This window comes from Ambystoma mexicanum, assembly GCF_040938575.1.
Source record: "Ambystoma mexicanum isolate Mex_15411 chromosome 12 unlocalized genomic scaffold, UKY_AmexF1_1 Mex_chr12_unloc.1, whole genome shotgun sequence".
NCBI lineage: Eukaryota > Metazoa > Chordata > Amphibia > Caudata > Ambystomatidae > Ambystoma > Ambystoma mexicanum.
In genome coordinates, this window is record NW_027182322.1 from 7,406,999 (window position 1) to 7,430,862 (window position 23,864).

The window sequence follows — 23,864 nt, forward strand, 5'->3', positions numbered from 1 at the left end:
TTGGTCATGCATGCCTGCATGAGGGTGAGACAGGGAGGAGATATGATCCCTGTATGAAGCCGAGAGAAGGAGGAGGCGTGAACGTGCATCCATGTATGCGGGCGAGACAGGAAGGAGCATTGGTCATGCATCCCTGCATGAGGGTGAGACAGGGAGGAGATATGATCCCCGTATGAAGCCGAGAGAAGGAGGAGGCGTGAACGTGCATCCATGTATGCGGGCGAGACGGGAAGGAGCATTGGTCATGCATCCCTTCCTGAGGGTGAGACAGGGAGGAGATAAAATCCCTGTATGAAGCCGAGAGAACGAGGAGACATGAACGTGCATCCATGTATGCGGGCGAGAAGGGAAGGAGCATTGGTCATGCATCCCTGCATGAGGGTGAGACAGGGAGGAGATAAAATCCCTGTATGAAGCCAAGAGAACGAGGCGGCATGAACATACATCCTTGTATGCAGGTGTGACATGGAGTCATCATGAACATGCATCCCTTTATAAGGACATAACATGGAGGACGCATGAACATGAATGCCTGAATTTTATGGTGGTGGCCTTCGGGTGATTTGGCACGTGCAATTGGTGAAGAGCACTTCTCCTGCGCAAAAAAAGAAATGTACTATTAGCACCCCGGAGGGAGCCTCTGCACTTCTTATAGGGAGAAAACTCTGCAATGGAAGGGGACAGGGTCAATAACAGCTGTAAACTCTCACAAGACCATCACTGCTCTCACACTTTCCTGCTCTCAGGCTGGCGGGCCATTATCGGCCCTGGCTGCCGCACCATTGCCAGGTTTGTGTAACTATATTATTTCTAATTGGCTCCACTTTGATGACTTTCATTTGGATTCTGACTTGATTATTGAGATCTTAAATAAGTGACTGGGGATCAGGTGTCCACTTATTATCATGGATAACATCACAACCAACCTTTAATTCAAACATGAGTCATGACATCACAGATGGATTACAGCTTATGATAGAGGTGGAACGTCACATTGTAGTAGCCCAAGTAGCTCGCCGTGATCGTATAGTGGTTAGTACTCTGCGTTGTGGCCGCAGCAACCTCGGTTCGAATCCGAGTCACGGCATTGCGGTGAGGCAATGTCACGGCAGTTGGGCAGATATTTTAGAATTTCCATTAATACATTGGCAATCTCTGTGGAGGACTGAAACAATTCGATATGTCCTGTTACTGTTATGAACCTTTTGTTTCTTTAATGCTCTTTGCACACTTTTTCATCGGGTGACTGTAATGTATTTCAACCAAATCTAATTAAGAGCGCATTATGTGGTGACATTTGCAGTACATGAAACATTATAACACTGCCATTTACGTCAATAACCACTAGCTTGATTAAGACATATGTATTGCAGCGACAGTATTTCCCAGTTACAAATGGGAATAAAAACAACATCCGCGAGGGATTGAACCAACGACATTTAACTGATGTTGCCAATGGAGCGCGTTACAGAGAGCGCGAGGTCCCGCCTTTACAGTCACACGCTGATGATAATACAGATGTTTAAATAAACAGGCATATCTGTGGACTTGTGGTCTTTCTACATTGGGACTCATAGTCTAGTCCTAGGCTATTGTAGGCACTGGAGTATCTTTTAGTGGAATGAAAGGCATTCTGTAGTCGCGTGAAAGGACCTTTCAAGTCAATCTGATCTGTATTGTCCTGTGAAAAAAAGCGTTCTTAGACACAGTGAGGAGTTTTTGGGGATAATGGGAAAATCATTTCCAACTAAATGACAGGAATTTCTTAGTCCAATCATGAGGTGTGCTAGGCTTTTTTATACTGTGGCGGAAAGAGAGAGAGTATAACAGTCATTATAAATAAAGGGCCAAGGAAGTTACAGTTTATGGAAGGAACAATTTGCACATAGTTTTAGAATGTGGTCAGGAGGAGGACAATGTGCTTACACATATGAAACACTAGAAGGTAGACATTATGGAAGCACATATATTTCTTTATTTTTATTGTATTTGGGGAGAGGGGGTTAATATAGCACGTCCAATGTGGAAAAGTGCTTTCAATAGCACCTTGCAGGTGGGCGACATCTAGAGCTGTGCAGTAGCCACCCATGCCCCAGACGTCAAAGAGAACAAGAAGTTACACATGTTGGAAGTGAGGGTGAGACATTGAGGAGATATGATCCCCGTATGAAGCCGAGAGAAGGAGGAGGCGTGAACGTGCATCCATGTATGCAGGCGAGAAGGGAAGGAGCATTGGTCATGCATCCCTGCATGAGGGTGAGACAGGGAGGAGATATGATCCCCGTATGAAGCCGAGAGAAGGAGGAGGCGTGAACGTGCAGCCATGTATGCGGGCGAGACAGGAAGGAGCATTGGTCATGCATCCCTGCATGAGGGTGAGACAGGGAGGAGATATGATCCCCGTATGAAGCCGAGAGAAGGAGGAGGCGTGAACGTGCATCCATGTATGCAGGCGAGAAGGGAAGGAGCATTGGTCATGCATGCCTGCATGAGGGTGAGACAGGGAGGAGATATGATCCCTGTATGAAGCCGAGAGAAGGAGGAGGCGTGAACGTGCATCCATGTATGCGGGCGAGACAGGAAGGAGCATTGGTCATGCATCCCTGCATGAGGGTGAGACAGGGAGGAGATATGATCCCCGTATGAAGCCGAGAGAAGGAGGAGGCGTGAACGTGCATCCATGTATGCGGGCGAGACGGGAAGGAGCATTGGTCATGCATCCCTTCCTGAGGGTGAGACAGGGAGGAGATAAAATCCCTGTATGAAGCCGAGAGAACGAGGAGACATGAACGTGCATCCATGTATGCGGGCGAGAAGGGAAGGAGCATTGGTCATGCATCCCTGCATGAGGGTGAGACAGGGAGGAGATAAAATCCCTGTATGAAGCCAAGAGAACGAGGCGGCATGAACATACATCCTTGTATGCAGGTGTGACATGGAGTCATCATGAACATGCATCCCTTTATAAGGACATAACATGGAGGACGCATGAACATGAATGCCTGAATTTTATGGTGGTGGCCTTCGGGTGATTTGGCACGTGCAATTGGTGAAGAGCACTTCTCCTGCGCAAAAAAAGAAATGTACTATTAGCACCCCGGAGGGAGCCTCTGCACTTCTTATAGGGAGAAAACTCTGCAATGGAAGGGGACAGGGTCAATAACAGCTGTAAACTCTCACTAGACCATCACTGCTCTCACACTTTCCTGCTCTCAGGCTGGCGGGCCATTATCGGCCCTGGCTGCCGCACCATTGCCAGGTTTGTGTAACTATATTATTTCTAATTGGCTCCACTTTGATGACTTTCATTTGGATTCTGACTTGATTATTGAGATCTTAAATAAGTGACTGGGGATCAGGTGTCCACTTATTCTCATGGATAACATCACAACCAACCTTTAATTCAAACATGAGTCATGACATCACAGATGGATTACAGCTTATGATAGAGGTGGAACGTCACATTGTAGTAGCCCAAGTAGCTCGCCGTGATCGTATAGTGGTTAGTACTCTGCGTTGTGGCCGCAGCAACCTCGGTTCGAATCCGAGTCACGGCATTGCGGTGAGGCAATGTCACGGCAGTTGGGCAGATATTTTAGAATTTCCATTAATACATTGGCAATCTCTGTGGAGGACTGAAACAATTCGATATGTCCTGTTACTGTTATGAACCTTTTGTTTCTTTAATGCTCTTTGCACACTTTTTCATCGGGTGACTGTAATGTATTTCAACCAAATCTAATTAAGAGCGCATTATGTGGTGACATTTGCAGTACATGAAACATTATAACACTGCCATTTACGTCAATAACCACTAGCTTGATTAAGACATATGTATTGCAGCGACAGTATTTCCCAGTTACAAATGGGAATAAAAACAACATCCGCGAGGGATTGAACCAACGACATTTAACTGATGTTGCCAATGGAGCGCGTTACAGAGAGCGCGAGGTCCCGCCTTTACAGTCACACGCTGATGATAATACAGATGTTTAAATAAACAGGCATATCTGTGGACTTGTGGTCTTTCTACATTGGGACTCATAGTCTAGTCCTAGGCTATTGTAGGCACTGGAGTATCTTTTAGTGGAATGAGAGGCATTCTGTAGTCGCGTGAAAGGACCTTTCAAGTCAATCTGATCTGTATTGTCCTGTGAAAAAAAGCGTTCTTAGACACAGTGAGGAGTTTTTGGGGATAATGGGAAAATCATTTCCAACTAAATGACAGGAATTTCTTAGTCCAATCATGAGGTGTGCTAGGCTTTTTTATACTGTGGCGGAAAGAGAGAGAGTATAACAGTCATTATAAATAAAGGGCCAAGGAAGTTACAGTTTATGGAAGGAACAATTTGCACATAGTTTTAGAATGTGGTCAGGAGGAGGACAATGTGCTTACACATATGAAACATTAGAAGGTAGACATTATGGAAGCACATATATTTCTTTATTTTTATTGTATTTGGGGAGAGGGGGTTAATATAGCACGTCCAATGTGGAAAAGTGCTTTCAATAGCACCTTGCAGGTGGGCGACATCTAGAGCTGTGCAGTAGCCACCCATGCCCCAGACGTCAAAGAGAACAAGAAGTTACACATGTTGGAAGTGAGGGTGAGACATTGAGGAGATATGATCCCCGTATGAAGCCGAGAGAAGGAGGAGGCGTGAACGTGCATCCATGTATGCAGGCGAGAAGGGAAGGAGCATTGGTCATGCATCCCTGCATGAGGGTGAGACAGGGAGGAGATATGATCCCCGTATGAAGCCGAGAGAAGGAGGAGGCGTGAACGTGCATCCATGTATGCGGGCGGGACAGGAAGGAGCATTGGTCATGCATCCCTGCATGAGGGTGAGACAGGGAGGAGATATGATCCCCGTATGAAGCCGAGAGAAGGAGGAGGCGTGAACGTGCATCCATGTATGCAGGCAAGAAGGGAAGGAGCATTGGTCATGCATGCCTGCATGAGGGTGAGACAGGGAGGAGATATGATCCCTGTATGAAGCCGAGAGAAGGAGGAGGCGTGAACGTGCATCCATGTATGCGGGCGAGACAGGAAGGAGCATTGGTCATGCATCCCTGCATGAGGGTGAGACAGGGAGGAGATATGATCCCCGTATGAAGCCGAGAGAAGGAGGAGGCGTGAACGTGCATCCATGTATGCGGGCGAGACGGGAAGGAGCATTGGTCATGCATCCCTTCCTGAGGGTGAGACAGGGAGGAGATAAAATCCCTGTATGAAGCCGAGAGAACGAGGAGACATGAACGTGCATCCATGTATGCGGGCGAGAAGGGAAGGAGCATTGGTCATGCATCCCTGCATGAGGGTGAGACAGGGAGGAGATAAAATCCCTGTATGAAGCCAAGAGAACGAGGCGGCATGAACATACATCCTTGTATGCAGGTGTGACATGGAGTCATCATGAACATGCATCCCTTTATAAGGACATAACATGGAGGACGCATGAACATGAATGCCTGAATTTTATGGTGGTGGCCTTCGGGTGATTTGGCACGTGCAATTGGTGAAGAGCACTTCTCCTGCGCAAAAAAAGAAATGTACTATTAGCACCCCGGAGGGAGCCTCTGCACTTCTTATAGGGAGAAAACTCTGCAATGGAAGGGGACAGGGTCAATAACAGCTGTAAACTCTCACAAGACCATCACTGCTCTCACACTTTCCTGCTCTCAGGCTGGCGGGCCATTATCGGCCCTGGCTGCCGCACCATTGCCAGGTTTGTGTAACTATATTATTTCTAATTGGCTCCACTTTGATGACTTTCATTTGGATTCTGACTTGATTATTGAGATCTTAAATAAGTGACTGGGGATCAGGTGTCCACTTATTCTCATGGATAACATCACAACCAACCTTTAATTCAAACATGAGTCATGACATCACAGATGGATTACAGCTTATGATAGAGGTGGAACGTCACATTGTAGTAGCCCAAGTAGCTCGCTGTGATCGTATTGTGGTTAGTACTCTGCGTTGTGGCCGCAGCAACCTCGGTTCGACTCCGAGTCACGGCATTGCGGTGAGGCAATGTCACGGCAGTTGGGCAGATATTTTAGAATTTCCATTAATACATTGGCAATCTCTGTGGAGGACTGAAACAATTCGATATGTCCTGTTACTGTTATGAACCTTTTGTTTCTTTAATGCTCTTTGCACACTTTTTCATCGGGTGACTGTAATGTATTTCAACCAAATCTAATTAAGAGCGCATTATGTGGTGACATTTGCAGTACATGAAACATTATAACACTGCCATTTACGTCAATAACCACTAGCTTGATTAAGACATATGTATTGCAGCGACAGTATTTCCCAGTTACAAATGGGAATAAAAACAACATCCGCGAGGGATTGAACCAACGACATTTAACTGATGTTGCCAATGGAGCGCGTTACAGAGAGCGCGAGGTCCCGCCTTTACAGTCACACGCTGATGATAATACAGATGTTTAAATAAACAGGCATATCTGTGGACTTGTGGTCTTTCTACATTGGGACTCATAGTCTAGTCCTAGGCTATTGTAGGCACTGGAGTATCTTTTAGTGGAATGAGAGGCATTCTGTAGTCGCGTGAAAGGACCTTTCAAGTCAATCTGATCTGTATTGTCCTGTGAAAAAAAGCGTTCTTAGACACAGTGAGGAGTTTTTGGGGATAATGGGAAAATCATTTCCAACTAAATGACAGGAATTTCTTAGTCCAATCATGAGGTGTGCTAGGCTTTTTTATACTGTGGCGGAAAGAGAGAGAGTATAACAGTCATTATAAATAAAGGGCCAAGGAAGTGACAGTTTATGGAAGGAACAATTTGCACATAGTTTTAGAATGTGGTCAGGAGGAGGACAATGTGCTTACACATATGAAACATTAGAAGGTAGACATTATGGAAGCACATATATTTCTTTATTTTTATTGTATTTGGGGAGAGGGGGTTAATATAGCACGTCCAATGTGGAAAAGTGCTTTCAATAGCACCTTGCAGGTGGGCGACATCTAGAGCTGTGCAGTAGCCACCCATGCCCCAGACGTCAAAGAGAACAAGAAGTTACACATGTTGGAAGTGAGGGTGAGACATTGAGGAGATATGATCCCCGTATGAAGCCGAGAGAAGGAGGAGGCGTGAACGTGCATCCATGTATGCAGGCGAGAAGGGAAGGAGCATTGGTCATGCATCCCTGCATGAGGGTGAGACAGGGAGGAGATATGATCCCCGTATGAAGCCGAGAGAAGGAGGAGGCGTGAACGTGCATCCATGTATGCGGGCGAGACAGGAAGGAGCATTGGTCATGCATCCCTGCATGAGGGTGAGACAGGGAGGAGATATGATCCCCGTATGAAGCCGAGAGAAGGAGGAGGCGTGAACGTGCATCCATGTATGCAGGCGAGAAGGGAAGGAGCATTGGTCATGCATCCCTGCATGAGGGTGAGACAGGGAGGAGATATGATCCCCGTATGAAGCCGAGAGAAGGAGGAGGCGTGAACGTGCATCCATGTATGCGGGCGAGACAGGAAGGAGCATTGGTCATGCATCCCTGCATGAGGGTGAGACAGGGAGGAGATATGATCCCCGTATGAAGCCGAGAGAAGGAGGAGGCGTGAACGTGCATCCATGTATGCGGGCGAGACGGGAAGGAGCATTGGTCATGCATCCCTTCCTGAGGGTGAGACAGGGAGGAGATAAAATCCCTGTATGAAGCCGAGAGAACGAGGAGACATGAACGTGCATCCATGTATGCGGGCGAGAAGGGAAGGAGCATTGGTCATGCATCCCTGCATGAGGGTGAGACAGGGAGGAGATAAAATCCCTGTATGAAGCCAAGAGAACGAGGCGGCATGAACATGCATCCTTGTATGCAGGTGTGACATGGAGTCATCATGAACATGCATCCCTTTATAAGGACATAACATGGAGGACGCATGAACATGAATGCCTGAATTTTATGGTGGTGGCCTTCGGGTGATTTGGCACGTGCAATTGGTGAAGAGCACTTCTCCTGCGCAAAAAAATAAATGTACTATTAGCACCCCGGAGGGAGCCTCTGCACTTCTTATAGGGAGAAAACTCTGCAATGGAAGGGGACAGGGTCAATAACAGCTGTAAACTCTCACAAGACCATCACTGCTCTCACACTTTCCTGCTCTCAGGCTGGCGGGCCATTATCGGCCCTGGCTGCCGCACCATTGCCAGGTTTGTGTAACTATATTATTTCTAATTGGCTCCACTTTGATGACTTTCATTTGGATTCTGACTTGATTATTGAGATCTTAAATAAGTGACTGGGGATCAGGTGACCACTTATTCTCATGGATAACATCACAACCAACCTTTAATTCAAACATGAGTCATGACATCACAGATGGAGTACAGCTTATGATAGAGGTGGAACGTCACATTGTAGCAGCCCAAGTAGCTCGCCGTGATCGTATAGTGGTTAGTACTCTGCGTTGTGGCCGCAGCAACCTCGGTTTGAATCCGAGTCACGGCATTGCGGTGAGGCAATGTCACGGCATTTGGGCAGATATTTTAGAATTTCCATTAATACATTGGCAATCTCTGTGGAGGACTGAAACAATTCGATATGTCCTGTTACTGTTATGAACCTTTTGTTTCTTTAATGCTCTTTGCACACTTTTTCATCGGGTGCAAATCTAATTAAGAGCGCATTATGTGGTGACATTTGCAGTACATGAAACATTATAACACTGCCATTTACGTCAATAACCACTAGCTTGATTAAGACATATGTATTGCAGCGACAGTATTTCCCAGTTACAAATGGGAATAAAAACAACATCCGCGAGGGATTGAACCAACGACATTTAACTGATGTTGCCAATGGAGCGCGTTACAGAGAGCGCAAGGTCCCGCCTTTACAGTCACACGCTGATGATAATACAGATGTTTAAATAAACAGGCATATCTGTGGACTTGTGGTCTTTCTACATTGGGACTCATAGTCTAGTCCTAGGCTATTGTAGGCACTGGCGTATCTTTGAGTGGAATGAGAGGCGTTCTGTAGTCGCGTGAAAGGACCTTTCAAGTCAATCTGATCTGTATTGTCCTGTGAAAAAAAGCGTTCTTAGACACAGTGAGGAGTTTTTGTGGATAATGGGAAAATAATTTCCAACTAAATGACAGGAATTTCTTAGTCCAATCATGAAGTGTGCTAGGCTTTTTTATACTGTGGCGGAAAGAGAGAGAGTATAACAGTCATTATAAATAAAGGGCCAAGGAAGTGACAGTTTATGGAAGGAACAATTTGCACATAGTTTTAGAATGTGGTCAGGAGGAGGACAATGTGCTTACACATATGAAACATTAGAAGGTAGACATTATGGAAGCACATATATTTCTTTATTTTTATTGTATTTGGGGAGAGGGGGTTAATATAGCACGTCCAATGTGGAAAAGTGCTTTCCATAGCACCTTGCAGGTGGGCGACATCTAGAGCTGTGCAGTAGCCACCCATGCCCCAGACGTCAAAGAGAACAAGAAGTTACACATGTTGGAAGTGAGGGTGAGACATTGAGGAGATATGATCCCCGTATGAAGCCGAGAGAAGGAGGAGGCGTGAACGTGCATCCATGTATGCGGGCGAGACAGGAAGGAGCATTGGTCATGCATCCCTGCATGAGGGTGAGACAGGGAGGAGATATGATCCCCGTATGAAGCCGAGAGAAGGAGGAGGCGTGAACGTGCAGCCATGTATGCGGGCGAGACAGGAAGGAGCATTGGTCATGCATCCCTGCATGAGGGTGAGACAGGGAGGAGATATGATCCCCGTATGAAGCCGAGAGAAGGAGGAGGCGTGAACGTGCATCCATGTATGCAGGCGAGAAGGGAAGGAGCATTGGTCATGCATGCCTGCATGAGGGTGAGACAGGGAGGAGATATGATCCCTGTATGAAGCCGAGAGAAGGAGGAGGCGTGAACGTGCATCCATGTATGCGGGCGAGACAGGAAGGAGCATTGGTCATGCATCCCTGCATGAGGGTGAGACAGGGAGGAGATATGATCCCCGTATGAAGCCGAGAGAAGGAGGAGGCGTGAACGTGCATCCATGTATGCGGGCGAGACGGGAAGGAGCATTGGTCATGCATCCCTTCCTGAGGGTGAGACAGGGAGGAGATAAAATCCCTGTATGAAGCCGAGAGAACGAGGAGACATGAACGTGCATCCATGTATGCGGGCGAGAAGGGAAGGAGCATTGGTCATGCATCCCTGCATGAGGGTGAGACAGGGAGGAGATAAAATCCCTGTATGAAGCCAAGAGAACGAGGCGGCATGAACATGCATCCTTGTATGCAGGTGTGACATGGAGTCATCATGAACATGCATCCCTTTATAAGGACATAACATGGAGGACGCATGAACATGAATGCCTGAATTTTATGGTGGTGGCCTTCGGGTGATTTGGCACGTGCAATTGGTGAAGAGCACTTCTCCTGCGCAAAAAAAGAAATGTACTATTAGCACCCCGGAGGGAGCCTCTGCACTTCTTATAGGGAGAAAACTCTGCAATGGAAGGGGACAGGGTCAATAACAGCTGTAAACTCTTACAAGACCATCACTGCTCTCACACTTTCCTGCTCTCAGGCTGGCGGGCCATTATCGGCCCTGGCTGCTGCACCATTGCCAGGTTTGTGTAACTATATTATTTCTAATTGGCTCCACTTTGATAACTTTCATTTGGATTCTGACTTGATTATTGAGATCTTAAATAAGTGACTGGGGATCAGGTGTCCACTTATTCTCATGGATAACATCACAACCAACCTTTAATTCAAACATGAGTCATGACATCACAGATGGGTTACAGCTTATGATAGAGGTGGAACGTCACATTGTAGTAGCCCAAGTAGCTCGCCGTGATCGTATAGTGGTTAGTACTCTGCGTTGTGGCCGCAGCAACCTCGGTTCGAATCCGAGTCACGGCATTGCGGTGAGGCAATGTCACGGCAGTTGGGCAGATATTTTAGAATTTCCATTAATACATTGGCAATCTCTGTGGAGGACTGAAACAATTCGATATGTCCTGTTACTGTTATGAACCTTTTGTTTCTTTAATGCTCTTTGCACACTTTTTCATCGGGTGACTGTAATGTATTTCAACCAAATCTAATTAAGAGCGCATTATGTGGTGACATTTGCAGTACATGAAACATTATAACACTGCCATTTACGTCAATAACCACTAGCTTGATTAAGACATATGTATTGCAGCGACAGTATTTCGCAGTTACAAATGGGAATAAAAACAACATCCGCGAGGGATTGAACCAACGACATTTAACTGATGTTGCCAATGGAGCGCGTTACAGAGAGCGCGAGGTCCCGCCTTTACAGTCACACGATGATGATAATACAGATGTTTAAATAAACAGGCATATCTGTGGACTTGTGGTCTTTCTACATTGGGACTCATAGTCTAGTCCTAGGCTATTGTAGGCACTGGCGTATCTTTTAGTGGAATGAGAGACATTCTGTAGTCGCGTGAAAGGACCTTTCAAGTCAATCTGATCTGTATTGTCCTGTGAAAAAAAGCGTTCTTAGACACAGTGAGGAGTTTTTGGGGATAATGGGAAAATCATTTCCAACTAAATGACAGGAATTTCTTAGTCCAATCATGAGGTGTGCTAGGCTTTTTTATACTGTGGCGGAAAGAGAGAGAGTATAACAGTCATTATAAATAAAGGGCCAAGGAAGTTACAGTTTATGGAAGGAACAATTTGCACATAGTTTTAGAATGTGGTCAGGAGGAGGACAATGTGCTTACACATATGAAACATTAGAAGGTAGACATTATGGAAGCACATATATTTCTTTATTTTTATTGTATTTGGGGAGAGGGGGTTAATATAGCTCGTCCAATGTGGAAAAGTGCTTTCAATAGCACCTTGCAGGTGGGCGACATCTAGAGCTGTGCAGTAGCCACCCATGCCCCAGACGTCAAAGAGAACAAGAAGTTACACATGTTGGAAGTGAGGGTGAGACATTGAGGAGATATGATCCCCGTATGAAGCCGAGAGAAGGAGGAGGCGTGAACGTGCATCCATGTATGCAGGCGAGAAGGGAAGGAGCATTGGTCATGCATCCCTGCATGAGGGTGAGACAGGGAGGACATATGATCCCCGTATGAAGCCGAGAGAAGGAGGAGGCGTGAACGTGCATCCATGTATGCAGGCGAGAAGGGAAGGAGCATTGGTCATGCATCCCTGCATGAGGGTGAGACAGGGAGGACATATGATCCCCGTATGAAGCCGAGAGAAGGAGGAGGCGTGAACGTGCATCCATGTATGCAGGCGAGAAGGGAAGGAGCATTGGTCATGCATCCCTGCATGAGGGTGAGACAGGGAGGAGATATGATCCCCGTATGAAGCCGAGAGAAGGAGGAGGCGTGAACGTGCATCCATGTATGCGGGCGAGACAGGAAGGAGCATTGATCATGCATCCCTGCATGAGGGTGAGACAGGGAGGAGATATGATCCCCGTATGAAGCCGAGAGAAGGAGGAGGCGTGAACGTGCATCCATGTATGCGGGCGAGACGGGAAGGAGCATTGGTCATGCATCCCTTCCTGAGGGTGAGACAGGGAGGAGATAAAATCCCTGTATGAAGCCGAGAGAACGAGGAGACATGAACGTGCATCCATGTATGCGGGCGAGAAGGGAAGGAGCATTGGTCATGCATCCCTGCATGAGGGTGAGACAGGGAGGAGATAAAATCCCTGTATGAAGCCAAGAGAACGAGGCGGCATGAACATGCATCCTTGTATGCAGGTGTGACATGGAGTCATCATGAACACGCATCCCTTTATAAGGACATAACATGGAGGACGCATGAACGTGAATGCCTGAATTTTATGGTGGTGGCCTTCGGGTGATTTGGCACGTGCAATTGGTGAAGAGCATTTCTCCTGCGCAAAAAAATAAATGTACTATTAGCACCCCGGAGGGAGCCTCTGCACTTCTTATAGGGAGAAAACTCTGCAATGGAAGGGGACAGGGTCAATAACAGCTGTAAACTCTCACAAGACCATCACTGCTCTCACACTTTCCTGCTCTCAGGCTGGCGGGCCATTATCGGCCCTGGCTGCCGCACCATTGCCAGGTTTGTGTAACTATATTATTTCTAATTGGCTCCACTTTGATGACTTTCATTTGGATTCTGACTTGATTATTGAGATCTTAAATAAGTGACTGGGGATCAGTTGTCCACTTATTCTCATGGATAACATCACAACCAACCTTTAATTCAAACATGAGTCATGACATCACAGATGGAGTACAGCTTATGATAGAGGTGGAAAGTCACATTGTAGCAGCCCAAGTAGCTCCCCGTGATCGTATAGTGGTTAGTACTCTGCATTGTGGCCTCAGCAACCTCGGTTCGAATCCGAGTCACGGCATTGCGGTGAGGCAATGTCACGGCAGTTGGGCAGATATTTTAGAATTTCCATTAATACATTGGCAATCTCTGTGGAGGACTGAAACAATTCGATATGTCCTGTTACTGTTATGAACCTTTTGTTTCTTTAATGCTCTTTGCACACTTTTTCATCGGGTGACTGTAATGTATTTCAACCAAATCTAATTAAGAGCGCATTATGTGGTGACATTTGCAGTACATGAAACATTATAACACTGCCATTTACGTCAATAACCACTAGCTTGATTAAGACATATGTATTGCAGCGACAGTATTTCCCAGTTACAAATGGGAATAAAAACAACATCCGCGAGGGATTGAACCAACGACATTTAACTGATGTTGCCAATGGAGCGCGTTACAGAGAGCGCAAGGTCCCGCATTTACAGTCACACGCTGATGATAATACAGATGTTTAAATAAACAGGCATATCTGTGGACTTGTGGTCTTTCTACATTGGGACTCATAGTCTAGTCCTAGGCTATTGTAGGCACTGGCGTATCTTTTAGTGGAATGAGAGGCATTCTGTAGTCGCGTGAAAGGACCTTTCAAGTCAATCTGATCTGTATTGTCCTGTGAAAAAAAGCGTTCTTAGACACAGTGAGGAGTTTTTGGGGATAATGGGAAAATCATTTCCAACTAAATGACAGGAATTTCTTAGTCCAATCATGAGGTGTGCTAGGCTTTTTTATACTGTGGCGGAAAGAGAGAGAGTATAACAGTCATTATAAATAAAGGGCCAAGGAAGTGACAGTTTATGGAAGGAACAATTTTCACATAGTTTTAGAGTGTGGTCAGGAGGAGGACAATGTGCTTACACATATGAAACATTAGAAGGTAGACATTATGGAAGCACATATATTTCTTTATTTTTATTGTATTTGGGGAGAGGGGGTTAATATAGCACGTCCAATGTGGAAAAGTGCTTTCCATAGCACCTTGCAGGTGGGCGACATCTAGAGCTGTGCAGTAGCCACCCATGCCCCAGACGTCAAAGAGAACAAGAAGTTACACATGTTGGAAGCGAGGGTGAGACATTGAGGAGATATGATCCCCGTATGAAGCCAAGAGAAGGAGGAGGCGTGAACGTGCATCCATGTATGCAGGCGAGAAGGGAAGGAGCATTGGTCATGCATCCCTGCATGAGGGTGAGACAGGGAGGAGATATGATCCCCGTATGAAGCCGAGAGAAGGAGGAGGCGTGAACGTGCATCCATGTATGCGGGCGAGACAGGAAGGAGCATTGGTCATGCATCCCTGCATGAGGGTGAGACAGGGAGGAGATATGATCCCCGTATGAAGCCGAGAGAAGGAGGAGGCGTGAACGTGCATCCATGTATGCAGGCGAGAAGGGAAGGAGCATTGGTCATGCATCCCTGCATGAGGGTGAGACAGGGAGGAGATATGATCCCCGTATGAAGCCGAGAGAAGGAGGAGGCGTGAACGTGCATCCATGTATGCGGGCGAGACAGGAAGGAGCATTGGTCATGCATCCCTGCATGAGGGTGAGACAGGGAGGAGATATGATCCCCGTATGAAGCCGAGAGAAGGAGGAGGCGTGAACGTGCATCCATGTATGCGGGCGAGACGGGAAGGAGCATTGGTCATGCATCCCTTCCTGAGGGTGAGACAGGGAGGAGATAAAATCCCCGTATGAAGCCGAGAAAACGAGGAGACATGAACGTGCATCCATGTATGCGGGCGAGAAGGGAAGGAGCATTGGTCATGCATCCCTGCATGAGGGTGAGACAGGGAGGAGATATGATCCCCGTATGAAGCCGAGAGAAGGAGGAGGCGTGAACGTGCATCCATGTATGCGGGCGAGACGGGAAGGAGCATTGGTCATGCATCCCTTCCTGAGGGTGAGACAGGGAGGAGATAAAATCCCCGTATGAAGCCGAGAGAACGAGAAGACATGAACGTGCATCCATGTATGCGGTCGAGAAGGGAAGGAGCATTGGTCATGCATCCCTGCATGAGGGTGAAACAGGGAGGAGATAAAATCCCTGTATGAAGCCAAGAGAACGAGGCGGCATGAACATGCATCCTTGTATGCAGGTATGACATGAAGTCATCATGAACATGCATCCCTTTATAAGGACATAACATGGAGGACGCATGAACATGAATGCCTGAATTATATGGTGGTGGCCTTCGGGTGATTTGGCACGTGCAATTGGCGAAGAGCACTTCTCCTGTGCAAAAAAATAAATGTACTATTAGCACCCCGGAGGGAGCCTCTGCACTTCTTATAGGGAGAAAACTCTGCAATGGAAGGGGACAGGGTCAATAACAGCTGTAAACTCTCACAAGACCATCACTGCTCTCACACTTTCCTGCTCTCAGGCTGGCGGGCCATTATCGGCCCAGGCTGCCGCACCATTGCCAGGTTTGTGTAACTATATTATTTCTAATTGGCTCCACTTTGATGACTTTCATTTGGATTCTGACTTGATTATTGAGATCTTAAATAAGTGACTGGGGATCAGGTGTCCACTTATTCTCATGGATAACATCACAACCAACCTTTAATTCAAACATGAGTCATGACATCACAGATGGAGTACAGCTTATGATAGAGGTGGAACATCACATTGTAGCAGCCCAAGTAGCTCGCTGTGATCGTATAGTGGTTAGTACTCTGCGTTGTGGCCACAGCAACCTTGGTTGGAATCCGAGTCACGGCATTGCGGTGAGGCAATGTCACGGCAGTTGGGCAGATATTTTAGAATTTCCATTAATACATTGGCAATCTCTGTGGAGGACTGAAACAATTCGATATGTCCTGTTACTGTTATGAACCTTTTGTCTCTTTAATGCTCTTTGCACACTTTTTCATCGGGTGACTGTAATGTATTTCAACCAAATCTAATTAAGAGCGCATTATGTGGTGACATTTGCAGTACATGAAACATTATAACACTGCCATTTACGTCAATAACCACTAGCTTGATTAAGACATATGTATTGCAGCGACAGTATTTCCCAGTTACAAATGGGAATAAAAACAACATCCGCGAGGGATTGAGCCAACAACATTTAACTGATGTTGCCAATGGAGCGCGTTACAGAGAGCGCTAAGTCCCGCCTTTACAGTCACACGCTGATGATAATACAGATGTTTAAATAAACAGGCATATCTGTGGACTTGTGGTCTTTCTACATTGGGACTCATAGTCTAGTCCTAGGCTATTGTAGGCACTGGCGTATCTTTTAGTGGAATGAGAGGCATTCTGTAGTCGCGTGAAAGGACCTTTCAAGTCAATCTGATCTGTATTGTCCTGTGAAAAAAAGCATTCTTAGACACAGTGAGGAGTTTTTGGGGATAATGGGAAAATCATTTCCAACTAAATGACAGGAATTTCTTAGTCCAATCATGAGGTGTGCTAGGCTTTTTTATACTGTGGCGGAAAGAGAGAGAGTATAACAGTCATTATAAATAAAGGGCCAAGGAAGTGACAGTTTATGGAAGGAACAATTTGCACATAGTTTTAGAATGTGGTCAGGAGGAGGACAATGTGCTTACACATATGAAACATTAGAAGGTAGACATTATGGAAGCACATATATTTCTTTATTTTTATTGTATTTGGGAGAGGGGGTTAATATAGCACGTCCAATGTGGAAAAGTGCTTTCCATAGCACCTTGCAGGTGGGCGACATCTAGAGCTGTGCAGTAGCCACCCATGCCCCAGACGTCAAAGAGAACAAGAAGTTACACATGTTGGAAGTGAGGGTGAGACATTGAGGAGATATGATCCCCGTATGAAGCCGAGAGAAGGAGGAGGCGTGAACGTGCATCCATGTATGCAGGCGAGAAGGGAAGGAGCATTGGTCATGCATCCCTGCATGAGGGTGAGACAGGGAGGAGATATGATCCCCGTATGAAGCCGAGAGAAGGAGGAGGCGTGAACGTGCATCCATGTATGCGGGCGAGACAGGAAGGAGCATTGGTCATGCATCCCTGCATGAGGGTGAGACAGGGAGGAGATATGATCCCCGTATGAAGCCGAGAGAAGGAGGAGGCGTGAACGTGCATCCATGTATGCAGGCGAGAAGGGAAGGAGCATTGGTCATGCATCCCTGCATGAGGGTGAGACAGGGAGGAGATATGATCCCCGTATGAAGCCGAGAGAAGGAGGAGGCGTGAACGTGCATCCATGTATGCGGGCGAGACAGGAAGGAGCATTGGTCATGCATCCCTGCATGAGGGTGAGACAGGGAGGAGATATGATCCCCGTATGAAGCCAAGAGAAGGAGGAGGCGTGAACGTGCATCCATGTATGCGGGCGAGACGGGAAGGAGCATTGGTCATGCATCCCTTCCTGAGGGTGAGACAGGGAGGAGATAAAATCCCAGTATGAAGCCGAGAGAACGAGGAGACATGAACGTGCATCCATGTATGCGGGCGAGAAGGGAAGGAGCATTGGTCATGCATCCCTGCATGAGGGTGAGACAGGGAGGAGATAAAATCCCTGTATGAAGCCAAGAGAACGAGGTGGCATGAACATGCATCCTTGTATGCAGGTGTGACATGGAGTCATCATGAACATGCATCCCTTTATAAGGACATAACATGGAGGACGCATGAACATGAATGCCTGAATTTTATGGTGGTGGCCTTCGGGTGATTTGGCACGTGCAATTGGTGAAGAGCACTTCTCCTGCGCAAAAAAATAAATGTACTATTAGCACCCCGGAGGGAGCCTCTGCACTTCTTATAGGGAGAAAACTCTGCAATGGAAGGGGACAGGGTCAATAACAGCTGTAAACTCTCACAAGACCATCACTGCTCTCACACTTTCCTGCTCTCAGGCTGGCGGGCCATTATCGGCCCTGGCTGCCGCACCATTGCCAGGTTTGTGTAACTATATTATTTCTAATTGGCTCCACTTTGATGACTTTCATTTGGATTCTGACTTGATTATTGAGATCTTAAATAAGTGACTGGGGATCAGGTGTCCATTTATTCTCATGGATAACATCACAACCAACCTTTAATTCAAACATGAGTCATGACATCACAGATGGAGTACAGCTTATGATAGAGGTGGAACGTCACATTGTAGCAGCCCAAGTAGCTCGCCGTGATCATATAGTGGTTAGTACTTTGCATTGTGGCCGCAGCAACCTCGGTTATATTGCGGTGAGGCAATGTCACGGCAGTTGGGCAGATATTTTAGAATTTCCATTAATACATTGGCAATCTCTGTGGAGGACTGAAACAATTCGATATGTCCTGTTACAGTTATGAACCTTTTGTTTCTTTAATGCTCTTTGCACACTTTTTCATCGGGTGACTGTAATGTATTTCAACCAAATCTAATTAAGAGCGCATTATGTGGTGACATTTGCAGTACATGAAACATTATAACACTGCCATTTACGTCAATAACCACTAGCTTGATTAAGACATATGTATTGCAGCGACAGTATTTCCCAGTTACAAATGGGAATAAAAAATGGGAATAAAAACAACATCCGCGAGGGATTGAACCAACGACATTTAACTGATGTTGCCAATGGAGCGCGTTACAGAGAGCGCAAGGTCCCGCCTTTACAGTCACACGCTGATAATAATACAGATGTTTAAATAAACAGGCATATCTGTGGACTTGTGGTCTTTCTACATTGGGACTCATAGTCTAGTCCTAGGCTATTGTAGGCACTGGCGTATCTTTGAGTGGAATGAGAGGCGTTCTGTAGTCGCGTGAAAGGACCTTTCAAGTCAATCTGATCTGTATTGTCCTGTGAAAAAAAGCGTTCTTAGACACAGTGAGGAGTTTTTGGGGATAATGGGAAAATAATTTCCAACTAAATGGCAGGAATTTCTTAGTCCAATCATGAGGTGTGCTAGGCTTTTTTATACTGTGGCGGAAAGAGAGAGAGTATAACAGTCATTATAAATAAAGGGCCAAGGAAGTGACAGTTTATGGAAGGAACAATTTGCACATAGTTTTAGAATGTGGTCAGGAGGAGGACAATGTGCTTACACATATGAAACATTAGAAGGTAGACATTATGGAAGCACATATATTTCTTTATTTTTATTGTATTTGGGGAGAGGGGGTTAATATAGCACGTCCAATGTGGAAAAGTGCTTTCCATAGCACCTTGCAGGTGGGCGACATCTAGAGCTGTGCAGTAGCCACCCATGCCCCAGACGTCAAAGAGAACAAGAAGTTACACATGTTGGAAGTGAGGGTGAGACATTGAGGAGATATGATCCCCGTATGAAGCCGAGAGAAGGAGGAGGCGTGAACGTGCATCCATGTATGCGGGCGAGACAGGAAGGAGCATTGGTCATGCATCCCTGCATGAGGGTGAGACAGGGAGGAGCTATGATCCCCGTATGAAGCCGAGAGAAGGAGGAGGCGTGAACGTGCAGCCATGTATGCGGGCGAGACAGGAAGGAGCATTGGTCATGCATCCCTGCATGAGGGTGAGACAGGGAGGAGATATGATCCCCGTATGAAGCCGAGAGAAGGAGGAGGCGTGAACGTGCATCCATGTATGCAGGCGAGAAGCGAAGGAGCATTGGTCATGCATGCCTGCATGAGGGTGAGACAGGGAGGAGATATGATCCCTGTATGAAGCCGAGAGAAGGAGGAGGCGTGAACGTGCATCCATGTATGCGGGCGAGACAGGAAGGAGCATTGGTCATGCATCCCTGCATGAGGGTGAGACAGGGAGGAGATATGATCCCCGTATGAAGCCGAGAGAAGGAGGAGGCGTGAACGTGCATCCATGTATGCGGGCGAGACGGGAAGGAGCATTGGTCATGCATCCCTTCCTGAGGGTGAGACAGGGAGGAGATAAAATCCCTGTATGAAGCCGAGAGAACGAGGAGACATGAACGTGCATCCATGTATGCGGGCGAGAAGGGAAGGAGCATTGGTCATGCATCCCTGCATGAGGGTGAGACAGGGAGGAGATAAAATCCCTGTATGAAGCCAAGAGAACGAGGCGGCATGAACATGCATCCTTGTATGCAGGTGTGACATGGAGTCATCATGAACATGCATCCCTTTATAAGGACATAACATGGAGGACGCATGAACATGAATGCCTGAATTTTATGGTGGTGGCCTTCGGGTGATTTGGCACGTGCAATTGGTGAAGAGCACTTCTCCTGCGCAAAAAAAGAAATGTACTATTAGCACCCCGGAGGGAGCCTCTGCACTTCTTATAGGGAGAAAACTCTGCAATGGAAGGGGACAGGGTCAATAACAGCTGTAAACTCTCACAAGACCATCACTGCTCTCACACTTTCCTGCTCTCAGGCTGGCGGGCCATTATCGGCCCTGGCTGCCGCACCATTGCCAGGTTTGTGTAACTATATTATTTCTAATTGGCTCCACTTTGATGACTTTCATTTGGATTCTGACTTGATTATTGAGATCTTAAATAAGTGACTGGGGATCAGGTGTCCACTTATTCTCATGGATAACATCACAACCAACCTTTAATTCAAACATGAGTCATGACATCACAGATGGATTACAGCTTATGATAGAGGTGGAACGTCACATTGTAGTAGCCCAAGTAGCTCGCCGTGATCGTATAGTGGTTAGTACTCTGCGTTGTGGCCGCAGCAACCTCGGTTCGAATCCGAGTCACGGCATTGCGGTGAGGCAATGTCACGGCAGTTGGGCAGATATTTTAGAATTTCCATTAATACATTGGCAATCTCTGTGGAGGACTGAAACAATTCGATATGTCCTGTTACTGTTATGAACCTTTTGTTTCTTTAATGCTCTTTGCACACTTTTTCATCGGGTGACTGTAATGTATTTCAACCAAATCTAATTAAGAGCGCATTATGTGGTGACATTTGCAGTACATGAAACATTATAACACTGCCATTTACGTCAATAACCACTAGCTTGATTAAGACATATGTATTGCAGCGACAGTATTTCCCAGTTACAAATGGGAATAAAAACAACATCCGCGAGGGATTGAACCAACGACATTTAACTGATGTTGCCAATGGAGCGCGTTACAGAGAGCGCGAGGTCCCGCCTTTACAGTCACACGATGATGATAATACAGATGTTTAAATAAACAGGCATATCTGTGGACTTGTGGTCTTTCTACATTGGGACTCATAGTCTAGTCCTAGGCTATTGTAGGCACTGGCGTATCTTTTAGTGGAATGAGAGACATTCTGTAGTCGCGTGAAAGGACCTTTCAAGTCAATCTGATCTGTATTGTCCTGTAAAAAAAAGCGTTCTTAGACACAGTGAGGAGTTTTTGGGGATAATGGGAAAATCATTTCCAACTAAATGACAGGAATTTCTTAGTCCAATCATGAGTTGTGCTAGGCTTTTTTATACTGTGGCGGAAAGAGAGAGAGTATAACAGTCATTATAAATAAAGGGCCAAGGAAGTTACAGTTTATGGAAGGAACAATTTGCACATAGTTTTAGAATGTGGTCAGGAGGAGGACAATGTGCTTACACATATGAAACATTAGAAGGTAGACATTATGGAAGCACATATATTTCTTTATTTTTATTGTATTTGGGGAGAGGGGGTTAATATAGCTCGTCCAATGTGGAAAAGTGCTTTCAATAGCACCTTGCAGGTGGGCGACATCTAGAGCTGTGCAGTAGCCACCCATGCCCCAGACCTCAAAGAGAACAAGAAGTTACACATGTTGGAAGTGAGGGTGAGACATTGAGGAGATATGATCCCCGTATGAAGCCGAGAGAAGGAGGAGGCGTGAACGTGCAGCCATGTATGCAGGCGAGAAGGGAAGGAGCATTGGTCATGCATCCCTGCATGAGGGTGAGACAGGGAGGAGATATGATCCCCGTATGAAGCCGAGAGAAGGAGGAGGCGTGAACGTGCATCCATGTATGCGGGCGAGACAGGAAGGAGCATTGGTCATGCATCCCTGCATGAGGGTGAGACAGGGAGGAGATATGATCCCCGTATGAAGCCGAGAGAAGGAGGAGGCGTGAACGTGCATCCATGTATGCAGGCGAGAAGGGAAGGAGCATTGGTCATGCATCCCTGCATATGGGTGAGACAGGGAGGAGATATGATCCCCGTATGAAGCCGAGAGAAGGAGGAGGCGTGAACGTGCATCCATGTATGCGGGCGAGACAGGAAGGAGCATTGGTCATGCATCCCTGCATGAGGGTGAGACAGGGAGGATGTATGATCCCCGTATGAAGCCGAGAGAAGGAGGAGGCGTGAACGTGCATCCATGTATGCGGGCGAGACAGGAAGGAGCATTGGTCATGCATCCCTGCATGAGGGTGAGACAGGGAGGAGATATGATCCTCGTATGAAGCCGAGAGAAGGAGGAGGCGTGAACGTGCATCCATGTATGCGGGCGAGACAGGAAGGAGCATTGGTCATGCATCCCTGCATGAGGGTGAGACAGGGAGGAGATATGATCCCCGTATGAAGCCGAGAGAAGGAGGAGGCGTGAACGTGCATCCATGTATGCAGGCGAGAAGGGAAGGAGCATTGGTCATGCATCCCTGCATGAGGGTGAGACAGGGAGGAGATATGATCCCCGTATGAAGCCGAGAGAAGGAGGAGGCGTGAACGTGCATCCATGTATGCGGGCGAGACAGGAAGGAGCATTGGTCATGCATCCCTGCATGAGGGTGAGACAGGGAGGAGATATGATCCTCGTATGAAGCCGAGAGAAGGAGGAGGCGTGAACGTGCATCCATGTATGCGGGCGAGACGGGAAGGAGCATTGGTCATGCATCCCTTCCTGAGGGTGAGACAGGGAGGAGATAAAATCCCTGTATGAAGCCGAGAGAACGAGGAGACATGAACGTGCATCCATGTATGCGGGCGAGAAGGGAAGGAGCATTGGTCATGCATCCCTGCATGAGGGTGAGACAGGGAGGAGATAAAATACCTGTATGAAGCCAAGAGAACGAGGCGGCATGAACATGCATCCTTGTATGCAGGTGTGACATGGAGTCATCATGAACATGCATCCCTTTATAAGGACATAACATGGAGGACGCATGAACATGAATGCCTGAATTTTATGGTGGTGGCCTTCGGGTGATTTGGCACGTGCAATTGGTGAAGAGCATTTCTCCTGCGCAAAAAAATAAATGTACTATTAGCACCCCGGAGGGAGCCTCTGCACTTCTTATAGGGAGAAAACTCTGCAATGGAAGGGGACAGGGTCAATAACAGCTGTAAACTCTCACAAGACCATCACTGCTCTCACACTTTCCTGCTCTCAGGCTGGCGGGCCATTATCGGCCCTGGCTGCCGCACCATTGCCAGGTTTGTGTAACTATATTATTTCTAATTGGCTCCACTTTGATGACTTTCATTTGGATTCTGACTTGATTATTGAGATCTTAAATAAGTGACTGGGGATCAGGTGTCCACTTATTCTCATGGATAACATCACAACCAACCTTTAATTCAAACAT

The 23,864-nt window shown here is 46.7% G+C and overlaps 4 non-coding genes across 4 annotated transcripts; all 4 read left to right on the forward strand.

Moving 5' to 3' along the window:
- The first annotated feature begins 1,015 nt into the window (after positions 1–1,015).
- On the forward strand, positions 1,016–1,087 carry TRNAH-GUG (transfer RNA histidin (anticodon GUG)). Its single transcript has one exon. It is a non-coding gene; the product is annotated as a tRNA-His (tRNA).
- A 2,398-nt stretch (positions 1,088–3,485) lies between these two features.
- On the forward strand, positions 3,486–3,557 carry TRNAH-GUG (transfer RNA histidin (anticodon GUG)). Its single transcript has one exon. It is a non-coding gene; the product is annotated as a tRNA-His (tRNA).
- Positions 3,558–10,877: 7,320 nt separating this feature from the next.
- TRNAH-GUG (transfer RNA histidin (anticodon GUG)) lies at positions 10,878–10,949 on the forward strand. The gene has a single exon. It is a non-coding gene; the product is annotated as a tRNA-His (tRNA).
- Positions 10,950–20,992: 10,043 nt separating this feature from the next.
- TRNAH-GUG (transfer RNA histidin (anticodon GUG)) lies at positions 20,993–21,064 on the forward strand. The gene has a single exon. It is a non-coding gene; the product is annotated as a tRNA-His (tRNA).
- The last annotated feature ends 2,800 nt before the right edge of the window (positions 21,065–23,864 follow it).